We start from the raw sequence: 25,445 nt of genomic DNA, 5'->3' as shown, positions 1-25,445 counted from the left end.
TCAGTATTACACTCATTCTCATTAGATACAGAAACTAAGACTGATTTATCCCAAGTTGGCATGTGAGTTCAGGCTGACTGTGACATTCCCAATCACTCCGCAAGACAAAACCACACAGCTGTGCTTGGGAAGCAAGACTCCAGGGTCAAATAGCTGTCACTTTATAAATAGCAACAGTATTCATATGTGCAATGTCTGTCTTGGACTAGAAGCCAATCATAAGTCTGAAACAAATTCTCCCAGCACACCTACATTTGAAACCTTTCGGATTATGCTGTAGAAAGATACGTATTAACCCTTGGGGAACTAACTCTTTAGTAACAACAAAAGCACATTAACACAACTAAATTTGGACCACCAAAGGAGTTTTGTGAAACTACCTAGATCTCCTAAATGGGAATGCCAGGGTGAAGTCCAGTGTCTCTAGATCAATGAATGGGAAGCTTTATATATAATCTTAACCAACTGTTCTTTTTGTGGGCTGCTTGCCATGTGTTTATGTTTAAAGACCAAAAACATTAATGCAGATGCTCCACTATAGTTGGTCCTGATGTGTTGAGAACTGGGGCACGTAAACATTCTCTTGCAACACTCTACTTCGTAAGGTCAGTTGGTGCTTTAGAAAGCAGTGTCAGTGATTATTTACATATATTGCTAAGTCTGAGTAAAGTCCATTTTGTCCCTGGTGATAATTTTTTAAAAATTAACTTTAGGTCCTAAACCTCCTATATTTGGGTTAGGGACCTACTCTGAGCTACCAAAGCAAGTGGCTGTTTCTCTAGCTCTCCTTAAAGGCAGATTAGTTTGTTCTGAGACAGGGTTTCATGTGTCCTAGGCTGGCCTCACTATGTAGCCAAAAATGACTTTGAACTCCCGATCCCCTTGCCTCCCCCGACCCACACCCACACCCAATGCTGGGATTACAGGTGTGTGCCACCATACCCAGCTTGAAGTTAGATCTTGTCTCCATTTAAAAGCAGGAAAGCCATTGGTTCACAGTTCATGTGCCTCCATTCATCTGGCTATTTGTCCCTGTGCTTTATCCAACCCTGGTCTCAACAATTCTCGCTCATACAAACCCTCCTCATTCTCGTCGATTGGACTCCCAGAGATCCACCCAGGGCCTAGTCATGGATCTCTGCATCCAGATCCCTCAGTAGTTGGATGAGGTTTCTAGCACAACAATTAGGGTGTTTGGCCATCCCATCACCAGAGTAGGTCAGTTCGGGCTGTCTCTCGACCATTGCCGGCAGTCTGTTGTGTGGGTATCTTTGTGGATTTCTGTGGGCCTCTCTAGCACTTTGCTTCTTCCTGTTCTCATGTGGTCTTCATTTACCATGGTCTCCTATTCCTTGTTCTCCCTCTCTGTTGTTGATCCAGCTGGGATCTCCCGCTTCCCCAAGCTCTCTTTCCCTCGACCCTCGCCTTTCATTACCCCCACTCATGTCCAGGCTGTTCATGTAGATCTCATTCCATTTCTCTGTCATTGGGCGATCCCTGTGTCTTTCTTGGGGTCCTGTTTTCCGGGTAGCCTCCCTGGTGATGTGAGTAGCAGACAATTCATCCTTGTTTCATGTCTAGTATCCTGCTATGAGTGAGTACATACCATGTTTGTCTTTCTGAGTCTGGGTTACCTCACTCAGGATGATTTTTTCTAGATCCATCCATTTGTCTGCAAACCTCCTATTTGTCCCTGTGCTTTTTCCAATCATGGTCTTAATATCTTTCGCTCATACAATCCCTCCTCTCTTTCGCCGATTGGGCTTCGGAGCTCCACCTGGGCCTTGGCTGTGGATCTCTGCATCTGCTTCCATCAGACACTGGACGAGAGTTCTATCATGACAGCCAGGGGGTTCGGCCATCCGATCACCAGAGCAGGTCAGCTCAGGCACTCTCTCAACCATTGCCAGTAGTCTACAGTGGAGGTATCTTTGTGGATTTCTGGGGACCTCTCTAGCACTCTGCTTCTTCCTATTTATTCTCCTGGGGTCTTCATTCATCGTGCTATCTCCCTCCCCATTCTCCCACTCTGGTGCTTGGGCTGGCTTTTTGGAGCCTGGGGCCTATGCTGGGACACTTTGCTCAGCCTTGATGTAGGGAGGAGGAGACTGGAACTTCCTTGGCTGAGTCTACCAGGCTGGGCTGACTCCCCAGGGGAGACCTTGCCTTGGAGGAGGTGGGAATGAGGGGTGGATTGGGGGGGAGGGCTGGGGGTGGGAGGAGGGAGGACGGGGAAAATCAGTGACTGATATGTGAAATTAAGTTAATTATAAAATAAAAATATATATTAAAAATACACAGCAAATAATAAAAAAAAAAAAAAAGCAGGAAAGCTAAGTGTCAGAGAGCTATTAAGGGGTTTTCCCAAAGTGGCCCACAAGTACACATCAGAGCAGTAAGGTGTTTTCCAAGCTACTCAAATTCCCATGCCCTTCTTTCTCAGTTTACCCATGAGCATCCCAACAAGTTTTACCAGCTTTGAAAGAGGCTTGTTAAACTCTAAAGAGGTTTCAAATAGCAGTGTCTTCGGATTGCTCTATAATCTGTGCCCTCTGCACCTGGGTCATATCGAATTAGCATGGGCATGGGGCATATTATTTGCATAAAAAGGACACTAACATTGTAATCATCCTGTTATTTCAGTCTTCTTGATACTGAGAGTCTATCAACTACAAAAGCCAAATTAAAGGAATGCCTTTACTGTTAGATTTCCAGAGAAAGTTACAGGACATAATTTTCTGAAAGGTACAAAATCTGAAATCATTTTTTTTAATGGTTGAAATAATTGTGACAATCTCCAAATACCAAAGGCTGGGCGTTCTTGAAATTTTCTGGAGGCAACGTAAAGGGAACATTGCATGTATTATTCACAGGCAGTTTGCTTCACCAAAGACTCACAGGATGTTTTTGAATAAGATGACTGTATCCTTGAGTAATTTCATATAAAATGACTCACCATAAGAAGAATGAAACAATTTTGAGTTGTCAGTGAACCTTGATTGGGGACCAAAACATACACGATCTGGAAATTGTGTTGTTAACCTTATTCTGAGAGTTGTTGATTTCTTGATCATAAAAATGTTTCTATTCCAGTCAATGCATCTTAAAAACAGGATTTTTTTATCATTTTAAAGCACATTTGAAATATGTCTCTTGGGTCCCTGTAATGAACTTATTTTTTTTAAGTTTCTGGAGGAGTGATGAAGAGAATCAAGCTATACTGGAGATTTATTATTGGCTTTTCTGTCTCCTAGGAATCACAGCTATTTGTATGCTGCTATTTTATTCCAATCTATAAATGGATGTTTATAAGATGCCATGCTGCTGTTTTTAAAACTGAATCTCTTTTTAAAAAATTGAGTTAGTTCTTTGATAGTTTAATACATGCATCTTCTCATTTTTCTCTTACCCCTCCTCATTCATCCCTTTCAACCCCACCCCACTCTATCAGTCACTGTACCAGACACATGACTTTTAGTTTTGTTTTGGTACCCATGTAGTCTAACCAGGGACAACTGCATTACCTACTGGAGCAGGGGTAGAGGGTTGGAGGGAGGGGCACCAGTATGTATACAAGTGAAGGCAATGATGCCCACTCCCTGAATCTGTCAGTAAGAAATAGTTCAACAATGAGGGTTCCCTGATCCCCTCCTCCATCCATGCTTGGCTGTTGATGGGCCCATTCTTGTACAGATCCCCTGCAGTCATATGCAATTATTGGGAGTTTATGATTGCATGTCCAGAAGATAGCATCTTGTAGCCCCTTTCTCTATCTTATGGCTCATATATTCTTTCTCCCCCTCTTCAGTAATGTTTCCTGAGTCTTGGAGGAGATGAAAAACAAACCTCTTGAAGCAGTTTCCAAGTAATTTAGTGATCATGAGACTTTTAACTCAGTCATTAAAAATTATTGACCTGGGTTACTCTTCATTATACATGGACAACATATAGTAAAACCTATACCAAAAATGGCAATAAAGAACTTAAAATGGGCCTTGAGAGATGACTTAGTAGGTAAAGGACTTATTCTACAAGTATGAGGACCTCAGTCTGGTCCCTAACACCCACTTTAAAAGCCAGGCACAACACATTGGTAATAGCTATAATTACAGCATGAAGTGTGGGGTAAGACGGAAGGATTCCTTAGGGCTCACTGGCCAAGTATCCTGACCTAATCAGTGAGCTCTAGGTTTGGTAAGAGACCCTGTCTCAAAAAAATGAAGTGGACATCAGTAGAACGAGACACCCACAATTGACATCTGGCCTCCACATATGAACACACATCTGTAAACACACACACACACACACACACACACACACACACACACACACACACACACACACACATACACACACACACACACACACAGAGAGAGAGAGAGAGAGAGAGAGAGAGAGAGAGAGAGAGAGAGAGAGAGAGAGAGAGAGAACAGAGAAATATTTCCATGGTCTTTTATTCAAAGATTAATAGGTCCCACAAATATGACATTTTCAAAACCTACAAACTTCCAGAGTGGTTCAGTGAGAGAATTCAGTCTCCATCCCACGTATTGGATTCTTGTTATCACTGCTATGTTGATTAGATTGGACAGTGGAAATTACATGCTATCTGCTGTCTTAGTTTGATATTTCTTGTTGTGAATAAACAGCATGGCCAAAAACAACTTTGGGAAGGAAAGGGTTTATGTTAACTTATAGATAAAGGGAACTTGTGCTAGATAGTTTTTTTTTTGGTCACACTTTGCTTAGTGTGACACTGAATCTACTACCTGTTGCCTTCTGATCAAGATGTATCCAACACCATATCTGCCTCATGTCACTGTGCTCTCCACTGTGATGATAATAGACTGAACCTCTGAAACTGTAAGTGAGACACCTCAATTAAATGTTTTCTGTTTAACTCTGTAAAGCTGTGTTACTTTGACTGTCTAAAACACCTGATTGGTCTAATAAAGAGCTGAATGGCCAGTTGCCAGGCAGGAGAAAGGATAGGAGGAGAAATCTAGGCTCAAGAAAAGAAGAGGAATGAGGAACAAGAAAAGGAGGAGAGGAGGATGCCAGAGGCCAGCCACCCAGCCACCCAGTCACACAGCCAGCCACGGAGTAAGAAGGAAAGATAGAATAAAGGAAGGTGAAAAGCTCAGAGGCAAAATGTAGTTAAAGAGAAATGGGATAATTTAAGTTAGAAAAGCTGTCCAGAAACAAGCCAAGCTAAGGCTGGGCATTCATAAGTCTCTGTGTTTATTTGGGAGCTGGGTGGCAGGCCCCCAAACAAGAGAAAAAAAAACAACTACAAAAACCCTTTCCTCCCCATGTTGCTTTTGGTCATGGTGTTTTACCAGAGTAATAGAAACCCTAACTAAAAAGGAAGCCAAGGAGGAACTAAATTGGAGACCTAGGAGGGATGCTTCTTACTGGTTTGCTTCCCTTGACTTGCTCAGCTACTTTCTTATACAGCCTAAGCTAACCTGCCTAGAGATTGTAAAGCCCACAGTGGTCTGGGTTCATATTAATAGAGGAAATTCCTCAGTTGAGATTCCCTCTTCCCAGATACGTTTAGAATGTCAAGTTGAAAAAAACAAAAAACAAAAACAAACAAACAACAACAAAAACTAATCACATTTTCCTAACAAGACTTTCTATGTTCTTCATTCTGGTAGCAAATATTTCCTGGCCACAGGCTGGGCACAGTACTGGTCCAAAGTAAAATCCTTCCTCTTTACCAAGGTGGTGGGTTAAAACATAATCACCATGATGGAATGTGGAACCAATTAGAATCAGACCCCATTCTTGGACTCAGAGAGAAAGCATCTCAGGTGAAAAAAGAGCAATCACTGTTCAGATGCCACATGCATCCCACAGTCTGAACAAATAGAATCAACCTTGTGAGTACCTGTTGATGTGGTCACTTCTAATGCAAAGCGGTACAATAAACCAAATTGGGTGAATGTGTGTGTGTGTGTGTGTGTGTGTGTGTGTGTATGTATTAGGAAGTCTCCCTTGTTGTTCTTTACCTTATTTTCTGAGACAGGGTCTCATTGAACCTGAGCTTGCCATTAGGCCACGAAGCCCCTAGGTTATGCCTGTCTCCACTCCCCTGCCACTGGGGTTACACATATATGTCACAACACTCAGCTTTTATGTGGGTATCATGAATCTAAACTCAGATCCCCATGCTTATGCATCAAGCACTTTGCCCACTGAACCATCTCCCCAGTCCTAGGCTAAGTTATTTTAGACATATTTTCTTACATCAAGATTTGAAGTAAAGGGAATTCTTTCCAGCCAGATCTGTCCCAAATTTAACTTTTCATTGCATTGACTTTTTGTTTAAAAGGGTCAATGAATAAAATAAATATTATCTATGATGATGGTGCTAATACCATCCTGAGTTTTCAGGTCACTTTTAAAAGTGACACACGTAAGTCTGTCACATGTGCTGTGTGGATTACATGTTGGGAAGTCCATTTAGAGGCCAGAAAAGATTGTAAAAGACCACTTATCAGACAGGAAGCCTTATACAAGAAGCTAATATGTTCAAATAACTGTATGTATTTTTTCTTTAATGCACATTTGGTGTCACTCCATTGGAGGAAAATGGTGACTAGTGAATTTGATTTTCAATTACTGTGTATTTAATATATAAAATATGCAATATGATTTTTATAGGTCAGGGATATAGCTCAGTTGATAAAATGCTTGTTTAGAATGTCCAAAACCCTGGGTTCAATCCATAGCACCACATAAACTGGGTGTGGTGGCACATGTCTGTAATCTCAGCACTTGGGTTGTAGAGACAGGAGGATTGAGACTTCAAGATCATCCTTGACTAAATAGAAATAAAGCTCTAGGTCAGTTTGGGAAACATCATATATATATGATCTGTGCATTTATTATAGATATTTAAGAGACATTGATTTTTCTCCCTGGTTAAATTTGGAGAGGTTTTGAAGACAAGAGTAATTGGATATATGTAAACATGCAGCTGAAAAAGAGGTTGAACTTTGTTGATTTGCATTTTCAGTAATTGTGCTCTTTTTTCACTAATGCAAGAGGTGGACAGACAGGTTACACTAGTTCTTACTGATGGTGCTTCCCCCAGACTTCCCTGTTAACCATGCCATTGGGACCAGGCAACAAATTGACAACTCCTCGTGACTTTGTCCACACTCCAGGCTTATCTTGAGTGTCAGACTCCTATCTATCTGCACACTGTGTCTCCCTTGTACCCAGAGAATACACAAAGTACCTAAATAAAGTAACCCATTGCCTTTCTTCCCAAATGTGCCTCAACCTCCATGGCTGTCACTTTCGACCCTACTGTTAGGCCAGTCACTTTTGACCCTACTGCTAAGCCATGTATTCTTTTTCCTTTTGTGTGTGTATGTGTGAATGGGGTGTATAAGTTTATGCGCAGTGGGTATGTGCACCCATGTGAGCATGCAGGGGCTAGGTCCTGCTCTATCAATTTCCACCTTATTCTTTTGAGACAGGACCTTGTGTTGAGGTTATTTACAGGAACATGGCTAAGGGGCTCCTTGTTGGCATATGAGTGATCCCAGAACAGCCAAATCACTGATAAAAGTTCCATCCCCAGCATGGCTGATAACCTCCTAAAAGCTGCATAGGTGAGAAATATCTTTCTGTTAACCTACCCCCTCATTATACTCTAGACCCTCTGGAGACCACATTCAGGTGGGACACTTTACAGCTGAGAGAAGATGAAGTCAAGAATGCCTGAAATCCATCTTAAGATCCAATAACCCTCTGCAGCCCCCTCCTTCTGTGAGGGCACAGCTTGTGCATAATCACAGCTGATCTGATACTGATGGCAACTGTTGGGGCTGGAGAAATGGCTCAGAGGTTATGGCAAGATGCAGAGGACCCAGGTTCAGTTCCCAGTACCTACATGATGGCTCATAACCATATGTAATTCTAATTTCAGGGGATCTGACACCCTCTTCTGACCTCTGAAGTCATCAGACATGCAGATGGCATAAATATATACCATAAAACACTCATACACAAAAATAATATAAATTTTTAAAATGGTAGTAACTGCTAAGACATACTAAGAGGATAGAATTCTACAAATACATGTTAATTTTGATAGTAATAACATATCAATATATAGACTATAAGGATATGTTTATAGCTCATCATGGTAGCCCATGACTTTAATCCCAGCACTAGGAGGCAAAGGCAAACAGATCTCTGAGTTCAAAGCTAGCCTCATCTACAGAGTGAGTTTCAGGACAACCAGAGCAACACAGAGAAACCTTGTTTTGAAAAACAAAGAATAAAATAAAAATATAAAAAAAGAAGAATGTATTTATAGCTTAACTGATACCTAGGTAAAAGGAATTAACTGTGGTTTTGTAACTGTCTCTTTTTCCTCCATTGAAAGCTACCCAGTAGAACAGGAGCTACTTCTTTACATATTAGGGTCTTATGCCTAAAATGACTTTCATGACATTGAAAGTGTTCTGTAAATACTTGATGCAGTTTTTCTTGTTTACTTTTGGCCACTTATTTAGTAATATTTTTTACCTTTATCACCCTTTGCCCAATTATTACATAGTTGTTTATCCTTCAACTAGGCACAACCTTTTGTGCATAGCATTTGTAAATGTCAACCACTGCTCATATAGTGTATCCCTATGTGTGTATTTGTCTGCCATGGTGCTCACTATGCTGTATCCTGAGTGTGGTGTCACATGCCTGTAATGCCAGAATTTGGGAGATGGAGGCAGGAGGATCCTAAGTGCAAGGACATCCTCAGTTACATAGCAAGTTTAAGCCCAGCCTGGATTGCATAAAACCTACCTAAATAATTGAATGGATAAATAAATAAATAAATTAAGTAAGTAAGTAAGTAAGTAAATAAATAAATAAATAAACAAATAAATAAATAAATAAAGGCAGCCTCCCTTGAAGAGCTCATTCTCACACTTGGTTGTCCCACTTTCTGTGACTCTTCTTTGAGAAGCCCTTACCTATGCCCTCAGGTATGTCTTAACTTTCTTCTGAATGTCTCTCTGAATCTTAACCCTTATGCTTAGACCTCTATAAAAGTATCTTTATTAAACTTTAACTCTGCTTCATAAAAAAAGGTTTTAGATAGGATTCTAGTGTTGAGAGTCTATTATAGAGTGTGCACTTTCTCCACCCAGCAGTACGTTCACACCAAGGAGAAAATTTTACATTGCAATGAACTAGTGTTGTAAATTCTGTATTTTAAAAGATGTGTGTGTATCAGGAGAAAAACAGTGTTGTGGGGACATCAAGGGTAATAGACTGTGGCCATTTGGGTCACTAATGCGTCCAAAAGCAGTGAGTAGGTGCTACACCCTGGAGGAGATAAGAAGAATTGACAGCACCAAGATGATGTCCCCGATGTTAGAAATCAAGTCTAGTTGGGTAGAAAGATGAATTTACAAACAAGAAACAAAAATGTGTAATGAAAACGGAGTAGAGTGTGTTGGAGAAACATATACATGAAGCATGCCACTCCATGTCCTAGGGTGATGGACGCTTTCCCAGAGAAGATGTTGTGCTAAAATAAGGGCTGGAGGGGAAAAATTGCTTATGGAGTTAAATAGGAAAAGCATGTATAAAGACTTAGAAACTAAGGCTGCTTTGGCTGAAATTTAGAGATCTGAATGATGTTCAGGACTTGCCTAATGTTTGACATGGCATTTTGATCACAGTTGACAAGTCAAAAATATACTCAGGGATGTCACATCTACTGGCCATGTTTCCTAAATAGTTACTGACTTAAGCCCCTTACTTTATATTTAACATATCTTAGATCTTTTCACTGAGATCAATAGATTGAATGTGGTAACTTTATAGTTTTCTATACCAACCTTGCCTCCTTCCCCCCTTGTTTATATCCCCAAGGGAAAGATACAAATAATATTGGATTAATTTTATAAACAAAAAGTGATGAGATTCTGTATAATGACTGTTGTTTCCAACCAGATAGATTGGTGCTATCAAATTTCCCTTTTTAGGAAATCTTTCAAAAATTTTCATCCAACCCTGTTTACAAAACATTTTTTAGGATTCTACTTGGGACAAGACAGGCATTCTTAACTTGCTGTTTAAAGTATGTCACTTCAACTAGACCTAAACATCAATTCCCTTTTATTAGCTTCACAACATTTTCAGGCAATGAAATAATGAAATGAGTACTGGTTATTTGTAGATGGACTCTTAGAAACTCAGGACAGATGCCCCCAATGGAACCCGAAATCTACAAAATATATATTCTTATTTCTAAATGCTTTCATAATCCTGGATAATAAGTCATTTAGAATTATATATGTGTAGATATAAATCTTCATCTTGAATAATAATTTAAAATGGAGATACACTGATTTAAATAATTCAAATTATATACTTCTTTAAACTAAATACTAATTAAAAGTTTATCTTATATATATATAAATATTATCTTATATAAATATAAATATTCTATTTCCACATGTACAATGAGTAACACTAAATGGACTCAATAGGTTGTGATTTGTGTGTGTGTGTATGTGTGTAACAACAATGAAGATGAGGTCATGAGAGTGGGGGTGACACAGGAGGAGTTGAATGGGGGAGAAAGTGGGGTAGAAATGATATAAATCATACTCATGTATGAAATTCTCAAAAATATGAAATTAAAAAATTATATTTACACAAATTTATATCAATATTAGTGTTATTTATACCAGATTTTTAAGTTCCAGAGGAAAATATGGTTGATGGATTATTCTGTTTTTAATTTTTCTAGCAGACAAATGAATATGGCAGCCCTTCTCATTAATTCAGTGATAGATATTATGCTTGAATAAATGTAAAACACACGAAACTTTAGTCTTCTTAATGACACTTCCTTTAGTCTTGAGAGCACATTAATCTGTGAGCTTTCATTTTCCATATGTCATGCCTGTCACCTTCTAAACCATTGACATTGATCAACCATTAAAAGATGTAGATACAATCTTCATCCTTACTACTTTTATAATTTGCCAGTAAAAAGTCAGATCCTTCTGGGTAACTATTTTCTGGAAAGTAATACTAGTTGGTGCCTGTAGCTAAAGTTTTCCTGTGTTCTGGCCTGCCGACAGTCAGGAAGAACCTCTCTTACTAGCATCCCCCAAGTAAACACACAGAGACTTATATTACTTACAAACTGTATGGCCATGGCAGGCTTCTTGCTATCTGTTCTTATATTCTAAATTAACCCATTTCTATTAATCTATAAGTTGCCACGTGGCTTGTAGCTTACTGGTACTTTTACATCTCACTTCCTCCGTGTCTGGCTGGCGACTCCTGACTCAGCCTTCTGTTCCCAGAATTCTCCTCTCTCCTTATCCCGCCTACACTATACTTCCTGCCTGGCTACTGGCCAATCAGCGTTTTATTTATCAATCTATCAGAGCAACACATTCAACATGCAGAGCCATATCCACAGCAGGTGCCTGGTGACAAAATTTCATTGCAAAACTATATAAAGACCTCATAACAGTTTATTAGGGCAAGCCACCAATATGTAGGTGTCTCAAGACTAACTTGAGCTTTAAAAGCCCACCTGAGTTGACTCAGGGCTAGCACTACAACCTTTTATTCAAGCAGTACATCTTTTCCCCTAAAGTAGATAGTGTCCTCCCCTCAGCCCAATAATATCCTATCTTCCTTTGAGGGGTACAATATGAAATCCATTAAGCTCCTTCCCTTAATAACTCTGATGACCATGGTGCTAAACTAAGCAACACCAGAGTTTTTGTCTCTTTGTCACCCTCTCTTAGTATCTGCCCAGTCGAGGATTCTTTCCTTAACAAACACTCTGCTCCCTTGGCTACTGCTCCCTCAGCTACTGCAACCCAAGGCTCTTTCTGGGTTTCTTTTGTACACGCCTCTTCCATTACATGTTGATGGTCCCTAGGGGTTTCTTTGAGGTTTTTCCCCTTTCACCCTATATCAGAAGTTCTTTTAGATGTTCTTCGTATGCTTTTTGTTGTTGTTGTTGCTATAATATGTTCTGTTGATAAAAATTCCCAAAGTATAAAAGGTGTCAAATGAAAAGTTTCCTTTGCATTCAACTTTTAGCCACCTGACTTCTCTTTTGTGAGCATTGTCTGTTATTATTTTCTTATATATCATTGCAGAGATGTCCTATATATACACACACCAGATGCTGTATAAAACTATATGTGTATATTATCTTTTTACTGCTTAATAATGTGTCCTGTAATTTGTTCCATAGACATACATCTAGAATTGCATCTTTGGTGTGCATGTGCATGGAGAGTATGCCTACATCTGGATATACCCTAATTTCAATACTTAAAGTAGAAATTCATTTGATTTTTACCATAAAGAGCTTAGGAAAATTACATGAAATGAAGCAATTCAAAGAGATGAAGGAATAAAAATAATGAGATTGCTGATTTCTAAGTTGCATAACTATAGCTGTCATCCAGAGATCCAGAGGCTACCGTTGCCATGGCTACAAGAGCCACTTATGTGTCATATCCACAAAGCTGGTAAGTAGATGCTGGATGATGGAAATCAACAGCCACACACTCACATCTACCTGTCTAACTTGGTATGCAGCCTGCAAAATGTCAAATTTTCCTGTCTTACATCATTCCCGGATGCTTTGCAGATGGATTTATTTTTCTTTGTAAGAGCAGCTAATTCATGGCAGAACTCACATAAAGCAGACCAAAGCATGGAAAAGAATATTGATAGCTGATTGAACAATTCTGTCCACTCCTTTGCCTATTTAATATACTGAGTCATAAACATCTCTGAAATGGCACCAACATGGTCACACCTTATGACATGTAATTAGACCTTTATACACATAGAAAAATCTTCTTCCCATGATGAAATCAGGTCCATCAATTGCATGATCCTTATCTGGTTGTTTGCTTGAGAGGGTCTTATGCAAACCAGGCTGGCCTTGAACTAGCCAAGGATGGCCTTAGAATTCTGATCTTCCTGCCTTCACCTCCTGAGTGCTGAGATTACAGGCATGCACCAGAGTGCATTATTATTCTGGATTATTTTTGCTGCTCATTTAATCACAATTGTAATGTTATATGCCCTGTAACCCAAGGAGTACCTGTTAAAAATAACTACTATTTATACAATGTAGTATGAAGTAGTTGTAGAAAGAAAGAGGAGGAATACTATTTATATATAAAGGCAGATCTATAAAATGATAAGGAATGTATATGTAGCTACTATATCCCTCGATTTCAAAGCTAGTCATGAGGTTGTAGTCAGTGTTTACATTCTGTTTATACTATGTGGTGGGATTATGTAAATAAATATGGTATGGAGATTATTCCTGTCATTGAACCAGGTAAATTAGATAGCCCCAGTTCTCCATCATAGTGCCAAATATTGCTCTCTGCAAGATTGCATGCAGAAAATAATGTAAGTATTTAAAGATAAAAACACTGGAAATAATTCATGAGCAGAAGTCAGGGGGTTGCCCCTGGGCTAATAGTTTAAAAGTCATACCACAATTGCTGTGACAGGTAAATCAGAAAGCTGCTGGTAGTGCTGTCTCTACTACCACAACACCTGTGTCTCATGCTCAACCAGTGCTATGACCCTGAACTGCAGAGCCTTGCTGCTGCAAATGCTCTTCTGTGCTTCACTTCCCTTTCCAGACTCCAAATAATCAGAATGAGGTCTCTTTTTACTATGAATTTCATGCATGTGCTGCTCAGTGTGGAAATCTAAACCACGTCACAGGTCCTAACTGCGTGAGAAAATCTGTCATAAATATAGCAGTTTTGTATTGCCACTATGGTTATTACGACTGGAACTGGGAGTCCAGACAATACCATGTCCAAGCTCGTCTCAAGTCAGCAAGCAGCTCATCTATACATCATCTTCTGTTACCTGAAATATGTCTCTATAAGTGGCTGGAGCACATTTTAAAAGTTATTTTTTGATAATTATATATGTATATATGCTGTACTTTGATCATATTTTTATATATACCGCTTTATATTCCCTTATCAGCCTTCCCCTCCCAGTGAACCCCTTATCCACAATTTCGTGTCTTTGTGTCCCAGTACATTTAATTAGGGTTCATTCACTAGATTGGTTAGAGAGTTGTTTGCTTGAGAGAGAACAATGTACCAGTAGCTACACTGCTGAGGGACATGAACCCTTCTTCCCCCAAGCAATGGTTAACTGCTTCTAGCTCCTCAAGAGGGGTGGGGCCTCATGAGCCCCTTCCCTGTCCACAATGGAATGTAGATTGGCCCAGTCTTGTGCAGGTATCCAAGGTTTCTGTGAGTCCATGGGTGCAACAGCCATGTCATGTCTAGAAGACAGCATTTGACAACACTCCTTCCCATTCCCTTGTTCTTTCTGTTCCCCTCATCAGTGATGTTTCCTGAGCCTTGGAGGGTGATATAGATGTCCCATTTAAGGATGAGCACCCAACAGTAACTTATTATCAGCACATTGACTATTTACGAATGTCTTCACTAACTGCTACCCACTGGAAAAAGACATTTCCTTGACTGAGGCTGAGAGCAGCACAAATTTATGGGGATAAATATTTAGAAGGGAGCATTCTCTTTTTTTTATTCCCTTCACTTATCCTCTCCCCCAAATCCACTCCTCCTTTCCCTTGAGAAAAAAAAAACAGGCCTCCCAGTTACAATAAGACTAGACACATACTCTCATATCAAAGCTGGATGAGGCAACCCAGTGGGAAGAAAAGGGTCCCTAAAGCAGACAAAAGAGTCAGAGATACTCCCACTCCAACTGTTAGGAGTTCCACAAGAACACCAAGCTACACAACCAAAATGTATATTCAGAAAACCTAGTGCAGACCCAGGCAGGCTCCATATTTGCCACTTCAGTCTCTGTGAGCCCTGCTTAGTTGATTCTTTGGGTCATGCTCCCCTAAGGTCCTCAACCCTCTGGCTCCTCCTTCTCCTCCCTCTCTTCCAAGTGGTTCCTTGAGCTCCAAGGGGTGGGGACCTGATGGAGATCTCCAATTTGGACTCTCTGCTTAATGTTTGACAGTGGGTCACTGCACATGCTTAGAATGGAACATTCTTGAAAGAGATAGACAGGGTGAGTTTTATGCATAGCAGTGACCCCCAGGTCCCACCAACAACCTCACTTTCTTTATCCTTTATGACTATCAGCATCTTTAGGCAAACACTGGAGTAGTTCTAGTACTGCTATATTTCTTTGTTTGCTTGCTTTGTGTGTGTGTGTGTGTGTGTGTGTGTTTGTGTGTGTGTGTGTGTGTGTGTGTGTGTGTGTGTGTGTGTGTGTATCTTTATTATTTGAGACAAAGACTCACTATGTAGCCCTGACTGACTGACCTGAAACTGGCTATGTAGACAAGGCTGGCCTTGAACTCACCCAGTTCTACCTGCTTTTTCATCCCAGGTGCTGGAATTAAAGAAATATGCCACTATGCCTAGCTTTACTGTTATATAGAGAGGAGGGGGAGAAAGAAAGATATTCTCAAAGAGAAAAAGGGCCAAGAGCCATATCTATAGGTAAGAAAGCATGAAGCATACCCAAGCCTATCTCAGAGACTTAGAGAATTGTAACTGAGCTCAACAAAGGAAAATGTGTTTACTCATGCAGTCATCCTGTACTTAAATGAATGCAAGGAAAATGTCTTCCTCTCTTTTGAGGCTGAGTCTTGATGAACTTTGAAAGCCAAGAACCAGAATATTGCTATTCATGAACCAAAACAAAACAAAGGAAGGAAATCCCTTTGCATGGACCTTCGTGATCAGCCTAGATGTGATCTAGGAAGAGAAAGGAAAACATGTGATGGCCAGATGATGAAAGATGAATGTGGAACATAATTGGGACAGATCATGAATTTCCAGAAGGAAGAAGGTCCGTGACTCATCTTTGTTCTCCAGGTCCTAGCTGTCCCTTATAGATGGGCATAATCCTGAATAATAAACTAAGTGGATGGACAAATGGAAAGTGAATATTTCAGTTCCCACATATCTCCAGTGGAGTTAATGGATGTGGTAGAGTGTAATTGGCACCCATAAGATCATAGGGAGTGGCACTATTAGGAGGTGTGGCATTGTTGGAGTAGGTATGGCCTTATTGGAGGAAGTGTGTCACTGTAGGGGTGGACTTTGAGGTTTCCTGTGTTCAAGATACCACCCAGTGACTCAGTCCACTTTCTGTCACATTCTGATCAAGATATAGCCAGCACCATATCTGCCTGCATGCCACCATGTTCCCCACCTTTAAGCTGTGAAATTGAAGCCTGGATTGCCTTGGAGAACTGAAGATGTTAGAGATGCCAGACTCATGGAATACCTGCCAAGGAGAGCTGCTAAAAGTGAGTGGAACAGCCCAAGAGAAAGAAGTGTGTTGTAGTCAACAGACCTGAATGCAGTAGGAGATCTGAAGAGCATTTTGAAATCAGACATGGAGATGCAGAGCTTGGAGTTTGCCCAGCTGGTTTTCAGTTTTGCTTTGGTTCAGTATTTCCTCACCATGCTCCCTTCCCTATGCTTTGGGACAGTAATGTATATCCTGTGATATTATATATTGGAATTATGTGATCTATTTTTTTATTATGATTTTATAGGGGGTTGCAGTTAAGAGATTTCATGAATCTTAGAAGAGACTATGAACTTTGAACTTTTAAACATTGTTGAGACTATGATAGACTCTGGGGACTTTTGAAGTTGGACTAAATGCATTTTGCACTATGATATTGTTACAAGCTTATGGGGGCCAGGAAATGGAATGTGGTAGTTTGAATGTAATTGGCCCCCATGAGCTCATAGTGGCACTATTAGGAGGTATGGCTTTTTTGGAGTAGGTTTGGTCTTTTTGGAGGAAGTGTGTCATTGTGGGGGCAGGCTTTTCGGTTTTCTATGCTCAAGATACTGACCAGTGTCCCAGTCCACTTCCTGTTGACTTCTGATCAAGCTGTAACCAGCACCATGTCTACCTGCATGGTGCCATGCTCCCCACCTTGATGATAACGGACTGAACTTCTGAACTGTAAGCCTCTGCCCCCAATTAAATGCTTTTCTTTATAAGAGTTGTTGTGGTCATGGTATCTATTCACAGCAAAAGAAACCCTAACTGGGTTAGCCCATTTTCCACAGCAATAACAGAATACCAGTCTGGGTAAATGATGACAATAGAAGTGTGTTTGGCACCTAGTTAAAAAGGCTGGGAAGTCGAAGACTGAAGGGCAGCAACTGGCAGAGGCCTTCTTGCTGTATCCTAATGTGGTGTAAGTCTTGAGAGAGAGAACAAACTTTTAAACAAACTCTCCCCAAATAGTGTTTTTAATCCATTCATGAGGTCATAAGGACAGTGCTTTCATGACTCAGTCTTCTCGGACTGAGATAATAGCTCAGCAATTAAAAAAATACTTGCTGTACAAAGTATGAGGAGCTTAGGTTGGATTTTCAGAATCCACATGCCCTAATTTCCTTTCTGTTGCTGTGATAAAACACCATGACCAAAAGCAATTTGGAGAGGGAAGGGTTTATTTTATCTTACACCTTATAGTAGTCTATCATCTAGGGAAGTCAGGGCAAGAGCTCAAGGCAGGAACTGAAGCAGAGACACAGAGAAACACTGCTTACTGGGCCTTTTCAGTGTTTTTAAAAAATAGAACCCAGGAGCTCCTGCTCATTGGTGGCACCACTCAAGTGTCTGTGCCCACCCACATCAATTTTATTGTATAGGCAAATGCCCCATGGATCTGCCTACAGTCTAATACAGTGAAGGAAATTCCACAATTGAGATTCTCTCTTCTTAGGTAACTATTTTGTATTAAGTTGACAAAAACTAACCAGCATGACATGTAAATGTCAGGTATACAATGTTGACCTGTAATCAGCCTTGGAAGTCAGGGATGAAATAGTGACTCCACAGAGTGTGCTGGCTAGTGATATGAGTCAGATTGACAAGCACTGGGTTTAAATGAGAGACCTTGTCTCAATGAATAAGGCAGAAGATAAATCAAGGACGATTCCCAACATAACCTTGGGCCTCCACATGCATACACATATGTGTGGCCACACACATGCAAACATGCACACACATGTACACATGAAAGTGGAAAAATGAATAGTCACACCTCTTAACACTGTGCCATTGGGGCTTTAAATTTCCAATGGAAGAATTCACATATTCAAAATTTCACAGATGTATAAATATTACATGACCTTTAATGCTCACTATGGCCCCTGTGTATTTATTGCATATTAATAGACTAGTATAGAATCAAGATCCCTAAGGAATCCTTTTTTTTTCACAAAAACCTATCTTAAAAGAATCACTTTCAAAGATTGAAGATGGAGCTTAGTTGCTAGAGTGCTTGCCTACCCTGATGTTGATCCTTCGCACCACATAAATCAGGCATGATAGTTTCCCAGCACTTGGAAGGTGGAGACAGGGGGATCAGAAGTCCAAGGCAATTCTTGCCTACATAGATACTTCAAGACCATCCTGTGCTACATGACATCCTGTCCTAGAAAAAAAAGAGAGATTCATTTGGTCATCCTGATCCTACTGCTAATTTAAACATTTATGGAAAAAAAATCTAAAAGGTACTATTTAAAGTATAATTAAGGTTAACAAAATAACCCAGAGTCTCAATCAAAATGATAAAGTAAATGCTGGCAGCACTATCTGGAAGTATGAGCTATAATTATAGTCATTCAGTGCTGTGTGGCTTGTCATTACCTTTCACACCTGTGTCTGAATTGCTGCATGATTTGTGCTTGGGCCACTCTGGAAATAGAGCATTTGTCACCCATATGTATCCAGCTGTCCACTTTAGTCCCTCTAAGTGGATCTCACTTCTCTTTGGTGGTGTTGGTGGACAGGAACTTGTCTATCAAATCTCACACAAGGAACCCTTTGCTGTTAATTCTTATGTGGCCACTAGCTTATTGTGATCCTAAGTTTCTTGTGATGAAAATAAGCCTGAAGAATCGAAACTCTGATTCAGTTTGATTTTCAAAGAATAATTTCTGCCCTAATCATCTTACAAATTTTAATTTATTTATTCGTGTGTATATGTGTGTGTGTGTGTGTGTGCGCGCGCGCGTGTGCGTGCATGCACGTACGTACATACGAGCTTGCACACATGCACGCACGTACTTACTACAGTACAGGTGTTGAGGCCAGAGGGCAAGTTTTGAGTATTGCTTCTTGTCTTCCACATCATGGAGGTGGAATCTTCTTAGTTATTGCTTCTGCTGCTTTGTTGCACAATCCAGGCTAGCTGGCCCATGATCTTTAGGCTGATACTCATATCTTTGATTTTGCCATAAAAGTGCTGGGATTACAGATGTGGGATACTACACCCAGCTATTTACATGGGTTTTAGGGTTGGAAGTTGGGTTGGAAGGCTTACATGGTATACTGGCTGGTTTTGTGTATCAACTTGACACAAGCTAGAGTCATCAGAGAAGAAGGGGATGCACCTCCATGAGATCCACTGTAAGGCATCTTTTCAATTAGTGATTGATGGGGAGAGGTCCCAGCCCATGGTGGATGAGCCATCCCTGGGCTGGTGGTTCTGGGTTCTATAAGAAAGCAGGCTGAGCAATTCAGGGGAAGCAAGCCAGTAGGCAGCGCCCCTCCATGGCTTTTGTATGAGCTCCTGCCTCCAGGATCCTGCCCTGCTTGAGTTCCTGTCCTGACTTCCTTCAGTGATGAACAGTAATGTGGAAGTATAAGCCAAATGAACCCTTTCCTTCTCAACTTGATTTTTGGAAATGGTGTTTAATTGCAGCACAAGAAACCCTAATTAAGACACATGGTGGTTTGAATAGGTATGGCCCCCATAGACTCATGTGTTTAAATGCTTGGCCCATAGGGAGTGGCACTATTAGGAGGTGTGGCCTTGGTGGAGTAGGTGTGACCTTGTTGGAGGAAGTGTGTCAAGATATAGAACTCAGCCGGGCGGTGGTGGCGCACGCCTTTAATCCCAGCACTCGGGAGGCAGAGCCAGGCGGATCTCTGTGAGTTTGAGGCCAGCCTGGTCTCCAAAGCGAGTTCCAGGAAAGGCGCAAAGCTACACAGAGAAACCCTGTCTCGAAAAACCAAAAAAAAAAAAAAAAAAAAAAAAGATATAGAACTCTTGGCTCCTTCTCTAGCACCATGTCTGCCTGCACACTTGCTTCTCACCATGATGATAGTGGACTAAACCTCTGAAACTGTATGCCAGCCCCAATTAAATTTGTCCTTTATAAGAGTTGCCATAATCATGGTAGCTTCACAGCAACAGAAACCTGACTAAGAGACATGGCAAGCATATTTACCTGCTGAGCCGTCTCCCCAGCCCCTCACAAAGGATTAAAGAGCCTTATCACAACATACAGTTACTTCAGAACTATAAAAATTTCTTTAGCACAAGCCAACCATTCACCAGAATTGTCTCATCAAATTTTCTATGCAGTTGTTTGCTTATGTTGGTATCAAGATAGTGTAGATGCTGAGACAAGAAAGGGATGTCTAGAATAAGAATGGTATCCCGAGGCAAGCATACTTTCCTTTCCCTCCTAAGTCATGGCAAACTCTTAAAAGCCTACATCAAACAGAGTGTCATAATCCTCAACACAAAGCTCTAGAGAATCAAACTGTGGATTTATCCATGTTGGCAAATGAGTTGAAACTTATATTCAGTGCTTTTTGGCCTATAATATGAGGAAGAATATCAAAGAGATACCTGATCAGGCTGTGCCACAGTGGAGAAGGGTCAACAGGGGCAAAAGGATGAGGCTGTAACATAATGACCAGTTGGACAAGCCTTTCTTCCATATGCATACAACCTAACTGCAGTGCTTCTCAATTTCCTGGATGTGGAAATGATCAGTGGTCTTATTGAAATGCAGTTCTGATTTATCATATCTTGGGAACGACTCAGGATGCTATATTTCTAACAAGAACGTGGGTGTTGTGGTGGTTTGAAAGAGAAGGTCTCCATAGCCTCAGGCATTTGAATACATATTATCCAGGTCCTGTTTGGCAGGTTTAGGAGAAGTGGCCTTGCTGAAGGAAGCATGTCAGTGGGGGCCCGCGTTGAGAGTTTAAGGTTTTGCCCTCGTAGTTTGCTCTCTTTGCTTTGAGATGTGAGCAAGCTCTCAATTTTCTGCTCTAGCCGCCATGCCTGCTGCCATACCACTCTGTCATGACAGATTTATCCCTCTGGATGAACCCAAATAAGTTGCCTCGGTCATGGTGTTTTATCACAGTGACAGAAAAAGTAACTAAAACAGGTGTTACTGACATTGCTACAAAGGCCCACATTTTGAGCAATGAGATGGCCTTAGTTAATGAGAAACTCATGCCTTGGGCTCCGGACTCTTTGTTCTCCCGATGTTGTGGAGGAGTGAGACCAAAGTAGAAGTCCGAACATCCAAATTTAAATTTGAGTGTGCCACTTATTTTATGGCCCCAGCCTTTGAGAGCCATTTCTCTTATCTGTAAATCAAAGAAACAAATCTCTCCTACCTCATGCAGTGCTCATAAAGATCAAATAGATACCATGTACAGGCTATTGGTAAGGGTTCAATAAGTGGTAGTTAACTCTGAACTAGCTAAAGCCAACAGTATCTGGAGAAGACACAAGCTATGGCTACAAATCTCCATGGTTTCCAGAAGAACAATTTTATTAGCCTGCCAGATGGGGATGGACAGAATGCCAAACATGTAAATATTTGGAATGCATTAAAAACACGCTCAACAAGTATCTCTCCCATTCAGATTGGTCTTTTGGCTTAAGGAAGTATAAGGGCAAGGGGGTTCTGCAGAAAGATGCTATCTAACTTCTCTGGTTCTTTTGTATACTTTGGAGCAGCAAACAGACATGTTGGAGAATGGTAATGCATGCAACATGGATAATCTCAATTTTCAGAAAGCCTTTGATACTGTTCCATATAATAGGCTGCCTAAACCAAAGACAGCAGGGATTCTTGATGAAACCCTGGGAAAAAAGAGATTGGCTAGAGAACAAAACAAAAAGTTGAGAATGAAACAGAATGGAAAATAGATAGAAGATGGGGTTACTTTCCAAGAACAAGGGAGGAAATATGGATGCTGCAATTATGATCGTGACATAGGCTGGTACACTGGATGGAAAACAGACGACATGGAAAAATGCTGGACAGTGATATGACATTTCTATGACAACACTTTAATGTTATAAGAACTAGGTATTGACATGACTAGAAAAATGTTAAAAATGCTTAAAATGATATGAAACCAGTTATGACTTATGAATAAAAGTATCCAGCTCAAGACTTTTAGAAAAAAAGCTTTATATTATAATTAATTATAGTCACTGTAACCCCGGAGTACTAAGAAATATACATTATTATAAATCAGTAGACCTTAATGGGGAGGCATGTTTTGCCTGGAAAATTTAGTAATGCCTGGAGAAATTTTTTTGGAGGGGTTGTCATATTTTGGGAGGAGGGTAGTCCTGGCATCTCCTGAGTGGAGATGAAGGGTATTAAGAAACATCCTAAATGCAAGGTAAAGGACAGGAACCTCCTTTTCAACTATGTGTAGTTGCCTTAATAAATCCCCCAATATAGACCAGTCTGGAGGTTGCTGCAACAGAATCCATAAAAAACAAAAACAAAAAAAAAAATTAACAAAAATAACCTGTGAGTTCCAGTCTGGCTCCCAGATGTTTGCCTCTGCTCATCCTGGCTAGTATTTTAGAGGTCATTTTCTTTTAGAGAAAAAAAAAGTGGCTTTAATTAGAGATTGAGGAAGGTAATTGGAAAAAAAATGGAAAAAAGTTTAAAATATCTGATTGCTTATTTTCTATTACTTTCTGGCGTATAACTTGTAGTGAGTAGCCATTCCAACTTTGATCTGGAAGTTCCAACCCCCATTGAGGCTTCGGCAACTGTCATGCCTACAAGGCAGGGCCAAGAGAGGACCCTGAAGACCCGAAATCCGGATGAGGTCTCTTGGTTCCTGGACCCTGGATGCTTGAGGCAGACCGAGCAGAGTTCTCCAGAGAACACCGCCAGACTGCACCATGCCTTTCCCAGATTCTGTAAACTATCCATTCACTTGTAAGTTACCCCACTAAATAAACCTCCCTTTTAACTACGTGGAGTGGCCTTAATAATTTCATCAATAATAACTCAGAGAAGAAAGCATTTCTTCTAACTAGATTTCCCTAGAGGTGCACTAAAATCAAATCAGTCCAGCCTTCAGTGACTGATTTCTAGGAATAGGTCAATGTGGCCTGGAAGGAGTGTATGAGGTAGTAGGTTCATGGGTTATATGGAGGAACTCAGTCTTCACTGTCAACCCTATGGCCTATCATTTCCCACTTACTGATTCTTCCCCATGAAGTTTTGTCTCCTGTTGTGAAATGAATATTTTATGCCAGAATCTTCCTTAAGCAGCTTACTCTGCTAACTGCTCACTGATTAATTAACCTTAGATGGACTAGAACAGAGCAGGGCCTTGGAGCCCAAGAGAAGCCAGAGAAAGGAATTCTGAGACTCCACAACAAAGGAAGCATCTTTGGTTTACACTTTCCTTAAAAGTCAGACGAACTTGTAAAGATGCAGTGCACTAAGTCATTCAACACTTTACTCTCTACTTGTGTTGCTGCAACGACTTATTTAGTCTTAATTTTTCTACATATATTTATTTGTGCACATATAAATGTGGGTTCATGAATCATGGCATGTGTGTGGAGGTCAGAGTATAACTTCCAGGAGTCAGTTCTTATCATGTGGGTTCTAAGGATCACCATCAGATTGTCAGTCTTGAGGCAAGAGCCTTTATTTGCTGAGTCATCCTGCTAGCCCCTTTTTGAGGCTTTTTTTTTTAAAACATTTTCTCATATAGCCAAGGTTAGCTTCAAACTCATTGTGTAGCAAAGGATGACATTGAATCGTGTTGGGGACCAAACCTAGTGCTTCATGCATGCTATGGGGGCACTCTATCACTGAGTTATATCCCTAACCTCAGTTTAACTTTAAAAAGAGAAGACTATGTTTTTAAATTAACATGTGTTGTAGTTTGAATGAAATGACCCTTATAGATTCATGTATTTGCACACATGGTCCCTAGTTGGTGGTGGTGTTTGGCAAGGTTATGGAACCTTTAAGAGGTGGTGCTTTCCTGGAAGAAGTACTTACCTGGTGGGGGAGGGACACTTTGAGGTTTTGTATCCTTGCCCCACTTACTATTTTCTCTTTCTGCTTCCTATATGAGACTGGAATATGACCAGTTTGCTTCCTGCTCCTGACACCATATCATCCCTGCCTGCTGCCACGCCTTCCCTGCCTTGATGAACTCCATCCCTCTAGAAGTGTAAACCATGCTAAACCCTTCCAAAACTTGCTTTTTTTGTCAGGGTATTCTATCACAGCAATAGAAAATAATTAATATACATGTGCATTACAGGAAATGAAACCCACAAAGTGCAAAGAATACAGTCAACCACAGCCAAAATTTATTCAGTCTGTCATGTACTTCTGGTTCCTGTGTGTGAACACATAGTACTCACTGCGTTTTAGGTGATTGAAATAATATGGTATGTGTTATACTTTCCTACACATTCTGAATATTCACCATTCAAAGCGTTCAAGTTATGCTTTGATAGCAAAAATATAGTACACCAGTATGAGTTCAACTTTTGTGGCTCTTATAATTGAGGTCATATGCTGTTTGATTTTCTGTGCTTGACTCAGTTCATTTAGAATTCTTTCTTCCAAAGTTAGTTATGCTGTTGCTTATGACAGGAATTTTCTTCTTTATTTTTAAGACTGAATAGTATGCGTGTATGTGTATATGTATGTATTGTATTTATCCACTCATCCGTTAATGACACTTTGATTGAATATCTAAGCTACTGTGACCAATGCTTTAGTGAACATGGGAGTGTAGTTGTTTGTTTACCATACTGACTTCAAACCTTTAGATGTATATCCCATAGTGGGATTTGATGGGTCATATACAAAATTCTGTTTGGAGTATCTGTACAGTTCCACATAATTGTTCTACTGATTAACACTTCTTCCAACAGAGTACAAAGGTCTCCTTTTATCTATTTCATCATCAACACTTACCTTTCATCTTTGATAATAGCCATCCAAACAGGTGTGAAGTGATACATCACTATGGTTTTAATTTGTCATATCAACACTGGGAGTTTTGTTCATATACCTGCTGGACAGTCACTTGTCATCTTTTGAGCAATGTCTTGCCAGGTATGGTAGTACACCTCTTTAATCCCAGCATCCAGAGAGGGCAGAGGCAGGCAGATCTCTGTGAGTTCTAGGGCAGCCTGGTCTACATAGTAAGTTCCAGGACAATCAGGGTTACATAGAGAAACCTATCTCAACCTCGTTCTCGCCCACCCCGAAAAGAAAAGAATGTCTATTCAAATCCTTTACCCATGTACT

General features: G+C 40.4%; 1 long non-coding RNA gene across 2 annotated transcripts in view; it reads left to right on the top strand.

Moving 5' to 3' along the window:
• The window catches only part of LOC128095223 (uncharacterized), a 32,181-nt gene that overhangs the window by 6,107 nt on the left and 629 nt on the right, over positions 1-25,445 (top strand). For both annotated transcript variants that reach the window (XR_008213198.1, XR_008213194.1), the window contains exon 2: positions 22,865-23,093. This is a non-coding gene — a long non-coding RNA (uncharacterized LOC128095223). The remainder of the gene's footprint in view (positions 1-22,864; positions 23,094-25,445) is intronic.

The sequence above is a fragment of the Peromyscus californicus genome, unplaced genomic scaffold (assembly GCF_007827085.1).
Source record: "Peromyscus californicus insignis strain IS unplaced genomic scaffold, ASM782708v3 Scaffold_10__1_contigs__length_136768540, whole genome shotgun sequence".
Taxonomy (NCBI): domain Eukaryota; kingdom Metazoa; phylum Chordata; class Mammalia; order Rodentia; family Cricetidae; genus Peromyscus; species Peromyscus californicus.
The sequence above is the reverse complement of the archived record's forward strand: the minus strand, read 5'-3'. Positions and strand labels throughout refer to the sequence as shown.